Consider the following 13,510-nt stretch of genomic DNA (forward strand, 5'->3'; position numbering starts at 1 on the left):
CCCTCCCCAATAAACAAACAAGTCCCAAATATTTTCTTGTGAAATTATGAAAGAATGGAAAATAAGTATTGCTGGGAAATATATACACACTTCAGAGTACCAATAATTTTCAATGGAAAAAAAATATAGCATCAAAATCTTGCCAGCCGACTCCAGCTTGTAACTCTGTTCTCAGGGGATGTATTTGCTCTTCTGTCATTTCTATATTCTAGTTGTAGATTGTGTAGATGTATCTAATTTAGCCTTAAATTCCCCCTAAATTAGCTGCTTTTCATTAAAAAAAAATCCCGACATGCAAAGTGCAGAGCTGCAGCAGAATTGTCAGCTTTCCAAGGTACGCAGTCTGGAGCTTTGGCCTGGAACCAGGCCAGTGACCAGGGTCAGGGAGTGAGCTACATGAAATTTTAAACACTCGCAAAATTCAACAGCTTGGCTCAGCAACACTTCTAATATTGAAATATTTCTGTATTGCATGATGTTTGGAGTAAATACTAGGAGTGTTGTTTACCTTGGGATTTTGATTTGGGGTTTTTCTTTCAGGATGTGGTGGATTTTTGTTGAATAGTGAGGTAGGGGTACCTTTTTGAGGAGGCATTTAAGATCTTTGCAGGTCACCTCCTATTCTGGGCCATATTTTCTTTTTGGGAAAGGGAATAAATGGGAAACATTATAGAGAAAGACCCAGTAGCCATACCCACACTAAGTTCTAGAGTATTTCTATTTGTTCCTCTCTAGCTGCATGAAAATTACATGTCAATCACCTATGCGTATGAACCTCAGATTTTGAAAGGGCAATCTTTCACATACTTTTGTCATGAATATCTCAAAGCTACATGCAAATATGCACATTCAAGTGAACAAATCACAAACGTCATCCCATCAAGTCACAAGCTGTACTTACTAGGTGCTCTAAAATACTTGACTCTCCAGGTGCTCTGTTGAAAATGGTCAGTCTGCCAATGGCCATATGTATGATGTAGTCTCATAATCTAGGAATAATCTGTGTCCAAAGGTATTCTGTGTCAATTCCACTGTGAAGGACCTGAACCAATATTTTTGTTGAATGTGGTTTCTTTTCACATTATTTTTCAGGTCTATGATGTTTTTTGGCTAAATCAAGTTAACCGACAATATTTCTGATATGGAGAAAAAAGCTTGTCATTCTTTAATGAAAGAGAATTGCTAGCTGCAGTTTTTACTTTTTTGACTGCCAAAACCCAATCCAAAACTAACTGTGTGATTTATGAAGACAGCCTTGCTCTCTGGTTCTTTTTCAGGCCCACCCTTTACTGTCTGAACAAGAATCCCTAAAGCAGTGAAATATTAGAAATCATTTATTTATTCTACCTTTTTATGAAACAATTTTATTCTAAAATCTCAGCAAACTAAACATTTCTAAACTTAATTTGTACAAATAATAGATTCATTTAATTTATGTTAAAGTTGGCTGAATGTTATACTAGAAATGCTATCCTGCTATGGCCAACCTGGAATTATTTTAATAGGAGCTTAGCTGCATTTTTATTTTTTTTTTTTTAGGAGAACACATTTGCCTTGATTTATTCATTTATAATCCTCTTTCACATGGCCAGAAGTGAAGCCATTAACATAACAGATCACTCTTTAAGTTAATAAATGCTGTCTTTAATGTACTTCTCTCTGGTGTGCAACTAGGCATACAATTAAATAGCACAGACATGCACTTGATGATGGAACAATCCCTTCCTGACCCTAAAAATGACCTCATGATCAATTGACAGGGAAGTCACAGTGAAGTCCTTTTTAAAGACACACTGTAAAAGCTCTAAGACATGAACATTGACCTGTGGCAGTGTACCCAAATGAGCTGTCATTCACTTTTCAGGATTTTGTTTTGTGCTTGTCATCTTATCATTACAAATCGTTTGTTTTATTTTGAAGTATGGCATCACTTACTGTGAAGTTCCCAGTCGCTCCTGTTAGGTTTTTCTTGTTTTTAAACAATCTGTTGTGTCAGCATCTGCTATTTTATATTTTATCACCTGTGGATAGAAACTGATTAAATTCCTACAAATACCCTGGGAAACATATTGTTAGGAGTCCAACATTCTTGAGGAAGATACAACCAACCAAACAGGCCTTATTGTCAAAACACACAACTTTTCTAGTGTACTGTTCATGGCAGTATTGTCCAAAAATTTGGTACAGAACTGTCTTACTAAAATCACACTTCATAACAATTTCTTCCTTCTTCCAGTCCCCTGGAATATAATTATTGGTTGCAGTTAAAACTGTTTCAGCATGGTGCTTTGTAGTACAATGTTGCAGAATAAAACATTTTCAGCTTACGATGAGAAGGAATACAGTTCTGCAGAAAAACAAACATACACAAGGTATTTGCCAAATTTATCTTCTTGACTGTGCTACAGAATTCCTCCTGGGCAAGTAATTTAATCTTTCTTTGCCTCAGTTTTCTACCTGAAAAATGGGAATAGCAATATTTTCCAAATGCTTTTTATCAATCTTGTCTGACTAAAATATTAGCTCTACTGTGCAGCAACAGTAATTACATTTTACTCCATAACCGTTTCCCAAACTCAGCCAAAAGTCTCAAAGAAATAAGCCAAATGGAAAACTTTGTGCCAAATATATAGCTTTTACTTATTTTTGAAGCTTTGATGGAAGAAATGTAGTGGGACTCCTTTTGAATTCTTTTTCTTAAGATAATTGATGAACAATTACAATTAGAAGCTAGGAAACCTTTGAGATTCACAGGGGAAGAGAATAGGCAGAGAGAACTGTCTGATGGCCTCTGGACTCATCTGTGCAAAATGGTAAGACACACTCACTTGACTGATTAGTTAAATTCCCTTCTTCCAGACAAAGAACAGTGAAGCAATAAATCTACGCCTGTTCTTTATGCATAGACAGAAACAGAGCAGAATATGTGGGAATGATATGTTAACTTGAACATTAATCTGTCATGTTAATGGATCTATTGCTTTTCCTACCAGAGAAGGCCATCCTTTAATATGCTACTTTGACCATATTTTCTTCATTTAACTCTTCATGGTACAGTATTTGAGGGTACCATTGCGAATGTTTCACATGTCCAAGTAACAAAAGCTCTTTGTTCTGTATGTTATTTATCTGTCCATTTGATGTGCTATGGTACAACAATCAATAAGATTAAATAATGTTACTTTCATAAAATCTTGGGCTCTTTAATATTAATCTTCTGAGATTATTTTTCTAACTAGCTATGTTTCACTGCAGTTATTTCTTCTGCAGGTGAATTCAGATTTCAGACCAGAAACTATTTGATTGAGGCACTTCTCATTCCATCAGATAATGTCTGTCCATAACTGAATTTATTCACTTTTCATTAACTATCCTTCAACTGCAAGAAAGAATACTGGAGACAAAATGTTAAGTGAAAAAAAAAAACACAAACAAAACCAGTCACACACTAATGTCCCTGGGTGGATAACACAAACACCCACAAATTCATAACTAATGTTCACCAGAGTCAATGGTAGCCTTGATATCTGTTCAGTTTGGACCCAATGTCTCCTGTTCCCTGACGACCAAGCTTCCCCCGGGGTTTCATTCTCCAATTCACCATAAGGGTACACATATAAGCAAGTGGAAGCAAGGCCTTGGACACTGCAGAGTTGGCTTTAGGATAGTTTCTTTCCTTACAATATTATTTGCATTTTTAAAGTCATAGAATTGCAGGGCAATTCAGTCATCAGACAGAATTTAGTTACATTCAGAAATCACCTCAGTTCTCTCCCCAGTCAGGATTACTGTGCATGTATAACACATTGACTGCAGATGCATTTTTCTACATTGCAAGTAACGCTTGTACTTTTCAGTTAGTATGACCCACAACTACATGCAGGTAGTATTTTTGAGCTCTCTTTCCCAAACAGTTTTCAAAATGAGGAATTTTCCTCTTCTTTCTTTATAAATATATCACAAAATGGTTTAGAAGGGACCTTCTGAGATCATATAATCCAATTATATGCTTAAAGGACAAGAATCCATAAATTTCAAGAACACATAATGAATAAATGATTATATAGAAAGATCAAAAATATTTCAAAGATGTTCACTATGTGTGATTAAGAAAAATGTGATATCATAAAAATCTTACATTTGAGAATAGCTGACTATGATGAACCCTTTCTGATGAAGTCACAGATTATATATGGCAGGCCTATACCCAAATGACTACTGACTTACATATGGGCCAGACCTAATGACTTACATTTTGTAAAAAAATCTCACCAAACAATTCTGTTACATTATTACAGATTTGTCTTATTTTACCTATTTTTGCTATTTCTTGCATGAAGTTGTTATGCTGTAGGAAAGGTTTTGATTTGTATTCAAGTTCTTGAGCCAAGTTTATAGTAGACTGACTCAACAATCCAGTTCATGGGAACATTCCCTCATGTATCATTGAAGTGCATCTCTGAAGTCAAATTTGTCAGCTATTTTGATACCAGGCAGCAAAGCTACACAGCTATTTAGAACAAGAAGTCAAGAAATGTCATGAGTGTGGTCTGAGGATTTACATTGGAAAAAACTTTGTAAGTTGAAAAAGAGTAGAAAATTCCATTAACTAGAATTTGTAAGAAGTAATCTAGCTAGAAAGTAAAAAAATACCTTGTGGTTTAGGCCCATTGCTAAAAATAAAAACATAAAATATTTTTTAACCTAATTATAAGGTCATTTTAAATTAGAGAGTTAAAATACTATCAGTACATGAAAATTACTCCTTCCTGTATCTTGGATTTTCAGGCTTGTAGTTACTGCTGAAGGAAACCTTGTAACTCAAACCCTTCCTTTTTTTGCCAACAGCTGAAAAAATCATACAAAACCTTGAAATGACACAGATGTCGATTACAGGAATGGTTTCTTTCAAGTGAATGGAATTAATGCTTCTCAGGATACTGTCACATGAAAACCTACACTGCAAAAACTAGCTTTCTTATCTTTCCATAGGATATTGTTGTCCCACTGTAATGTAAAGCAGCCTTAGCATCATATTGAAAGTTGGCACACTGAGGAGAGTTCATGAGTACAACATTGAGATGTAGTATGTCTAAATTTATTAAAGGTTGACAAAGCATTAATGTTGTATTCCAAGTCTATATATCACAGCACCTAACAATGAATTCTTAGGTTAAAAGTGAAAAATTAGATCTGTGAGAGGGTTCTCTCACATAATAAATTAGTTGAGATATGAAATATCCCAAGAGTAGATTCTTAGAGTCTATCCATTGATAAAGAAGCCTATGGAGATTTGATTGAGGGGGAAAAAAACAGTGTAATGTTCTCTTTTTACATGAGAAGCTAAGCCAACATGCCAAATTGAGGACTATTTGGAAATGAAACATAAATGACGGCAGCCAATGAAAACATAATTACAACAATTGGCGTAGAAATAACAGAATTTATGAAGAACCGCATGAGCAGGGTGGGCCAGGAAGAACTCAAACTCCCATTTCACGTTCTGCCTAAGTGTGGGAATTACAGAGAAGATTTCCTCACATGGAGTCTCATTTCAACCAGCCAGAAAGATGGAGTGGAATTCGTGCACGTCCCAAGAGTAATGGACCACAGGATGTTTGAAATTGCACAGGTTTGCTGGTATCAAAAAAACAGAGCAAGAAAAAAGAGTTCGTTACAGAAAACTGTCCAGGTGCATTCCCAGAATCAAAGTTTTTATTGTAAGAATTTAAATGGCAACAGTGCAAACATGAAAGGAAAATAGTGATGGCACTGGTGTTGAAGGGGAAGAAATATAAAATAATACAAAAAACAGAGCAGCTTATTTAAGTTTTCTCCCTTTCACTAACTTAAGCAGCAAGATACTACAGTGGTGAGGACAAAAATACTTGGAAAAGTAGATTTCATAATGCAGCAAAGTTTGTCTAGTGAAATTACACGATACTGTACTTCAAACTGCATGTGACAACAAACTAGTGTTATTTCTTCCGGACAGTACTATGAAAAAGGACTATAATAAAGTATGTTACAAAAATAGAAACATTTGGAATTACATGTTTGAAAGTCTCTGGGGATGGCTTAAGAGTGTTCGTCTTCTGGCACTCAGTAGCACATAAAATCTTGAAGTAAGCATAAAGTCCTCTGGGTTGAAATTAAACCTCAGCATTTCAAACCTTTCCCTTCTAAAATCTTGTTTAGAAACAGTAGGAAATTTTTGCCATTTAAAAAATAAAACAAAAAAAAAACCCCAAAAAACCAAACAAACAAACAAAAACCTCAAAATTTGATGAGGCTTCCTGAGTCTCCTGTAGACCAAGCAGCTATCCTTTTCTACTTACTGGGGAAACCAGATGTCCTGAGGGCTCTGGCTGAAATTCACAGGGAACCAGTTGACTTTCTAGAAGTCACTGGATCCTGCATAGCAAGCAGCACAGCACTGTGCAACACAGGAAGCCAAGGAATAGGAGAGCTGATATGAAACCCACAGGTTTCTGTGGAAGAGCTGATGAAACTGGTAGATTCTCACAGACTTTTTCAGTTTTAATGAGTATAAACATTTTCACAAACCCAAAATATTTCTGAGCAAACTAGGTAAAGAATTTAGAGGTTAGCTTTTAAGAGGTATTCACTAAAATTCAGTCACTAGAGTGCTTACAGATCAAGAATGAAAATAGTCATTTAATTATAAAACTGTCAGCTCAGGTACTGGAGACTCTCTCCCTCTCTGCACTAGTACCAAAGTTTATACCACTACATTTTTTCACTATTCAGTGAGACTGCTACCTGAACTTCTTTCTTAGCTTGGATATCTACATTATATGGATGTTCTTCAATATTTTTGAATCTTTGAGAAAAGTTTTATAGACTCCATTTCAGTGGTCTTTCATACTTTATCCATTCTGTCTTCTTTTTCTTCATCTGAGGAATTCCTAAACTTAATTTTATCTTAATATGAATGTGAAGAATATTTGACATGATAGTTGTATAATATAGTCGTGCAAAAATGTGCTTTATTTGTCTGACATCTATGTATACTAGTAAGAATATTTTTAAAATAATCAGAAAATGTTGAGCTGCAAATGAAATAATAGGAGGAAATATTATATGATAAACAACATGGGCCAAGTTCAACTTGAATATAATTTCTTTTATTTTAGTGGCGTTACATCAGGAATTTATTTGACCCAGTGTACTCAGAGCAGCAAACAGAAGTTAAAGCTACAAAGAAGGTGCTAGAAGATAAGCAGGTATAAAGCACCTAGAAAAGGGATTTACAGTCCCCAGAGTAAAGTTTTGTAAATTCACAGACAAATCAAACACTCCCATAGCTGCAGTGATCTGTGAGAACGTAGCATGTTTTTCTGCCCCATGGTGCCAATCTGAAAGGTTCTGTGTGGATATTTTCTCCATTTTTAGTGTTGCTATTGTTCCTACTGTTATTGCATTATCCAGGCAACATGAGGACCCCTTTTTGGTCTACACTGCACAGACTGACAGCAAATGAGAGTATCTGCCTATCTGACTTTATAAATTAGATGAAGTTATACAAATGATAGAAGAGGGAACAGGACACAAGGAAAGAAGTGACTTACTTGTAGTTACTAATAGAATTCAACTTTCCTCTATTTCCAGTGCTATCTCTTATCTCAAGATATTTCAAATCATTGATCTATTTTTGTTGAAAAGAACCAAGATCTCTTCAATAAATTAAATTGTGAACAATATTGCATGAAACATTATGGCAACATTGTAAACAATAGCTGAAAGCTGAAAAAAATCCAACAACTGTTTGACGAAGATTGCTAACAGTTTTATTAATCTGAAACAGAAAGCAGAAATTCAGGTGAGATTCACCTTATTCTGGGATCTAGTGTAAAATGGTTTGTTAGCAGTTGCTTTTCTGTGTGGGTAACGTAAAAGAAGTTAAAGTTTCATTTCATAGCTTACACACTGAGAAACTTAAGACAATCAAAAAGTTAATTCACCTAATACTACTATGGCAATGGATAAGAATGCAGAAGGTTGATTTTCTCTCTCTGAAGACAAAACCTGGATGTTTTGGGTAGCAGAAAAAGTTCAGATATCTCTTAAAACCTCTGAAACAACTTTAACCTCTGAAAGCCAAGAAGAGCATTAATTCCAGCTCACATTAAGGATCATTGTGTGCAGAAGTCCCTTTGTAGTGAGTGCACTGATGATTTGTGTCCAACATCAGACCATTGGCTGGCCAAATAGATACCACATTTACGCTCTCTAAAAGGTATGCTGAAGCATTACATTGTCTTCAAGAGTTGAAAGTTTTGAAACTTATCCATTCTTCTGTGGTGTGGACTTCAGAAGCATGAATCATACATATCACTATTTCTCTCTTACAAGCACTAGCAAGCAGGGCACATAGGAGTATTTCCAAAATATGTACTGTGGTGGGCACATAGGTAAAAATTCCTGTTGAACTGTGAAGGGAAAGGTTGGGAAATGGCCTACCCTACTGCTCCAAACTTTGAAAGAGGAAACTTTTCTTCTCGCAGCTTCCCTGACTTCCTTCTCTTCCTCTTTACCCTCCCAACACAAGTTTTCATGAAGTCCTATGATTACAGAGTTCAGGAGGAATGAGTCCATATTTTACCTGCAATTATCTCAGTTTCCAGTGAAGCATGTACATGAGAATTTATTTGTGACTCTCCACATGAAAAAAAGCCTTCAGTTCATTTTGCTGAGACATGCACCCCATGACAACTTGTATGTTGTAAGGAAGTGTCAGGTTTTCAGGCAAGAGGTAAAGAACTGGAAAATCTATCATGCATCTACCTTGATCTGAAAGTCACAAATGGGAAGACAAGAGAGCGCTGAGGCTTGGGCAGAAAGCAAAAGAACCAATAGACATGCAGATAAATATATATACACTGGTGTGATTCTCTGAGCAGGACTAGTATAAAAATGTTATAGTTTAGTTTTTGAATGAATAATTTATCACATCCAAATATTTAAGTAATTTATTCAAGGATGTGTTTTGTTTATATCATCTTATCAGGAGGCAGAAACAGTATTCTGGGAACTTAAGTGACCAATGGCAATAAAGAGACAACAACAAAAAGTAGCCAGTTAGAAAATGCTTCTATAGTATACTTACTATAACTTTGGGAGCAATAGATGGCAATTTTTATGATTTTATTTGGTGATCACTGATTTCCTAGTCACTTACGTTCTTCAGGCACAGGAATAAACTGCAAAACCAATTCATTTAAAATAATGGATTCATGTCTGGTCTTCACAGAGAGGAAAAGAAATTTGGAAAGATGACCCAGTATCTCAGAAAGGCACAGACACCAAAAGCCAAATAAAAAGAACAATAATAAGAATAAGTTGTGTCTTTTCTTTCAAAATATCACAGTTTTAATGCTATCTAATGATTCCTGGCCTCTGCTTTCTTAATGCTTTAGTTTATGTTACTTTTTGAAAAAATAGTAACAGCTTGGCTAATCATTAAGTAAATTGCAAAACGTGAACTTATAAAGAATGTGAAAACATATGCATTGGATAATCAAATTCAGTAACATCTCGTCAATATAATACATGTTTAGGAGAAAGTATAAAAACAGTGTAAGCATACTGTGATAATCCCCACAGTGTGACTTCCCAGATTCTAGTAATGAGAAAAAAGAATAAAAGTATTTTTCAGAGAAAAGATTTGGAACAAACAACTGAGAAACTAGTTTTCAGTGAAGCACCTCAGTTAGCAAAACTGTGATTCAAAATCAGAAGATACCATTGTGTATATGAGGACAGGTTATATTATCTCCTAAAATGTAATTTATTGTTGGATGAACCACATGCCGAACACCAACATGTTGTTGGCGTAAATGTTCTGTTCCTTCACAAAAGCCAAAAGACAAAACTTTCCCTGCAACGTTCAAAGTATCCTCTGTCAGGACTGTTTCTTGCAAAGGGAATTCAATCTCCATACCATAGTTAATCCTTGACCTTCCATCCACGTCTGCCAAGGAAAGTGACAGTTAGTGTCAATTAAAGTGATGTGTGTTGTGACTTGGACACAGCTCCACTGGGACCTGGATTTCAATCAGTAACAAATTACGTGGCAGGTTTTGAACAGATCAGATCAGATAGTCATGAAATGTTAGCCATTAGACATGACTTAGCCAAATTTGAACTAGTAACTGATAAGATAGTGGCTCCATATTACCGCTTCTGTTATTCTACTGACAATTTGCTGATCCATCCAAGATGTGTCTAGGGTCATATGTCTTCAAAGACATGCACCAGAGTACTTCAAAGTGTTTCTATTGCATAGATGAATTTTTTCATGCCATTGTAGTCAATGTGCATTTTGTTTACAAACCCAGCTAAGCTGAATACAGAATTGAAACCAATCAGAAAACAATGTAATTATAAAGGGCCATATATTTTAAATGCATTACATAATATTCCCTCTCTCCCCCCAAATATTTTATTTGAATTGCTTTTCTACTGTAATTCAGTATAATAGCACTAGGACTATGTGTACTGTTTTGGCCTTCTATAGTTTTCACTGACCTTAGCATGAGTTAACTAGAATTAGGCCTCAAGTACTGTATATGCAATCAGAAATTCTCTAGGCATTATCAATAGGCATAAAGCATCTTTCAGTTTAGTTCATGGTAGTCTGGGATAATAAACTTAATGTTACTGTTAAAATTGAGGAGTAAGAATCATCTTTATAAATAACATATCACTGGACATACAGGATCATTTTTACAAGAAAAGGAATTATTTATTTTAGAGGGTTAGAAACATAAGGAGCCGTCCGAGAAGGATTTGCAAACAGAGCACTAAAAGAGTACTGTGGAGGGCCAGAAAACCTGGAAAATCATTTAGGAGGATAGGAAATATAGCAGAGTATTGTATATGAATAAGCCAGGAGGAGTAGTTCCAGGAATAACTTCTGCTCACCTGTAGGAAAGACTGGATTCAACATAAGGCTAAATAGGTTCCCACTCCAGCTCTGAAGGTCATTATACTTACAAAAGAAATATACAATATAAAGTATGAAAAATAAAAATGTGTACATAAATCTGAAATATAAATGTTAATTCATTTTTACCTGGAATAAGGATTTGAACATGTATCTAATAAAAGTACAATGGTCCTTTTTAATATGCAGAAATATGTAAACTATGCTTAATTAATCTTGGGGACAGCATATCAACAACTTCTCTTCAAAGGCATGAATGACTGGAGGGAAAAGTTTCATATTAAGGATTGCAACTGCTCACCAGGGTTTTCTTTCTACCTATGAAAAGGGCCACAAATAAGATGATGCTTGTGAAGCCGTGGCCACTGCTAGACACCTTTCTGTTGCAATACACAACCTTCATCTTTGTGCAGGCAGGAATGAGGAAATATCCACAGTTTCAGCTCTTCAGGTCAGGGCAGAACCTGAGCTGGGCTGACTGGATTCCACAAAGGTAAAAGGACTTTGTGGGTGGCATCATTACTGACCTGGGGACTCAGTTGAGCACACCCGGAAAAGTCCACTAAATCCTTTCCTGAACAGAGAATAACAAGAATATTTCAAGACCAGTCACACCATAAATATTTGTGGGAACCAAACATTCTTTTATTTAATGAACAGTGAAGCTGAATGAATGAATGATCTTTTCAGTGGTCACCCACTTTTAGCTCCAGTTCAGGAGTTGGTTACTTCAAACAAAGTACTAAGATGCTCTTTAATGTAATGTTTATTTTAGGTCACTTAATGTCCACTGAAATCTGTAGAATCATTCTTAATTTATATTGGCATAAACAACTTTAAAACCAATCAAAATCTCAGATTCTTGTCAGGTCTGGGCTTTTTTGGTTATGTTTTTTGGTGTGTTTATGTCTACTAACTCACCCTCTGTTACTCAATTATAACTTTATGTTTCATTTAAGGAATTTTGAACTTTGGTAAAAATGTAGAAAAGACACGCAGCTACTGAATATTCAGTATAAAAATTCCCCATTCTCTCTAGAAAAGAAATTAAATCAGTCCTTACCTAAAAGAAGTTCTGGATGCATTCAGCCAAGCAAAAATATCAGTTTATACTTATTTGAGGATTTTTTACTAAAGGAAAGAAGAAAGCAAGTAGAATAATTTTAATGGACACTTCCTGGGAAACTTATGGTAGGTTTAATAACCTTCATGATTTTGCATATTTGATGACTATAGGAGTAATGAGGTTGTTACAACAGTAGCTTTATCAGCTTCTTAAATAGCTGTAGGGGGTATTCAATGAGAGTGTTATTGTCAGCCTGCTGTCACTCTCTAAAACCCTTCTAGTTAGTTTAAGAGAGCCTGACAATGAGCAGCAAGGTGTGAAAACTGAAACGTAGCAGTACCCTTGGGAAAGCAGACAGCAGAACTGAAGATCTGTATATCAGATACTTTGATAACATGTATAAACACGCTGGATTTTTTTCTCCAAGTGTTATATTAGTAAATGGAAATCAAAAGAGGGATCTTTTAGATTCTCAGATTATTTCCTGTGACTCTGGTGAGCTCAGGGGTCATGGGGCATTGTCTGCTCCAGATGGAAAAAAAGTCTGAAATCCTTCATGTTGAGACTGTGGCATGGAATATACAAAGACCTTTTTTGAGAAAACATCTCTAGGATTACTTATTTTAAATGAGGTTGACAAATTTTAATTCAAGGAGTAATCCACCCCTTTTGTGGTTGGGTTTTTTTTGAAAGTTGAATGAATCATTGCTATAAAACTATTGTCCATGGCCACAGCACCATGGAATGAATTTCATTTATGCACTGGTTAATTAATACACTTTTATTCTGTATAGCTGAGTGAAAGGTGATATTGAAGTTCATACTATGTTCTGCATTGAAGCATACGAAAGAGACATCATGTCTGAGAGATGCAGTTTTAATGATACAGTACATTAGAATTCACTGTTCTCTTAGAGATCTGTGTGCTCTGTTATGCATACACAGAAATGCATACATGGGTACAGTAGACACTGTCAAATGAAAGAAAAATAAATTACTTTGTTGTCAGTGCAAAAAACCCAACCCTTATCACTACGCTTTGCATGGCCAAGAGTGCTAAATTATTATCTCTTCTGTAGACATAAAAGACTAGATCCACACAGAATACATGCTCATTATAAAAAGTGGCAGTGTTTCTCTGTACCTGCTGCACCCCAACTCCATAGTGGGATTAGACACAGTAAAGTCAACCCCACATGAAGCACATGAAAATACTGCATGGACTGTAGTAGTGCTAAAATGTTGAGAACTATTGATCCAGAAAATATATGCCAGGTTTCAATACAATCAGTGTCTACAAGCTTTTTTATAGCAAGTGTAATTGGAGATATGTGAACACTGTTTTGACATTGCAAATGCTTTGGAATGGCTTTCCTTTTTTGTTTACAACAAATGGGAATTTGGTCTCAAATTGGTAGCCTATTGCAAATAGTTAAAAACACTTTCTAAAACAGTCCTTGTTTCTGTAACTCAGA

The sequence above is a fragment of the Buteo buteo genome, chromosome 6, assembly GCF_964188355.1.
Source record: "Buteo buteo chromosome 6, bButBut1.hap1.1, whole genome shotgun sequence".
Taxonomy (NCBI): Eukaryota; Metazoa; Chordata; class Aves; order Accipitriformes; family Accipitridae; genus Buteo; species Buteo buteo.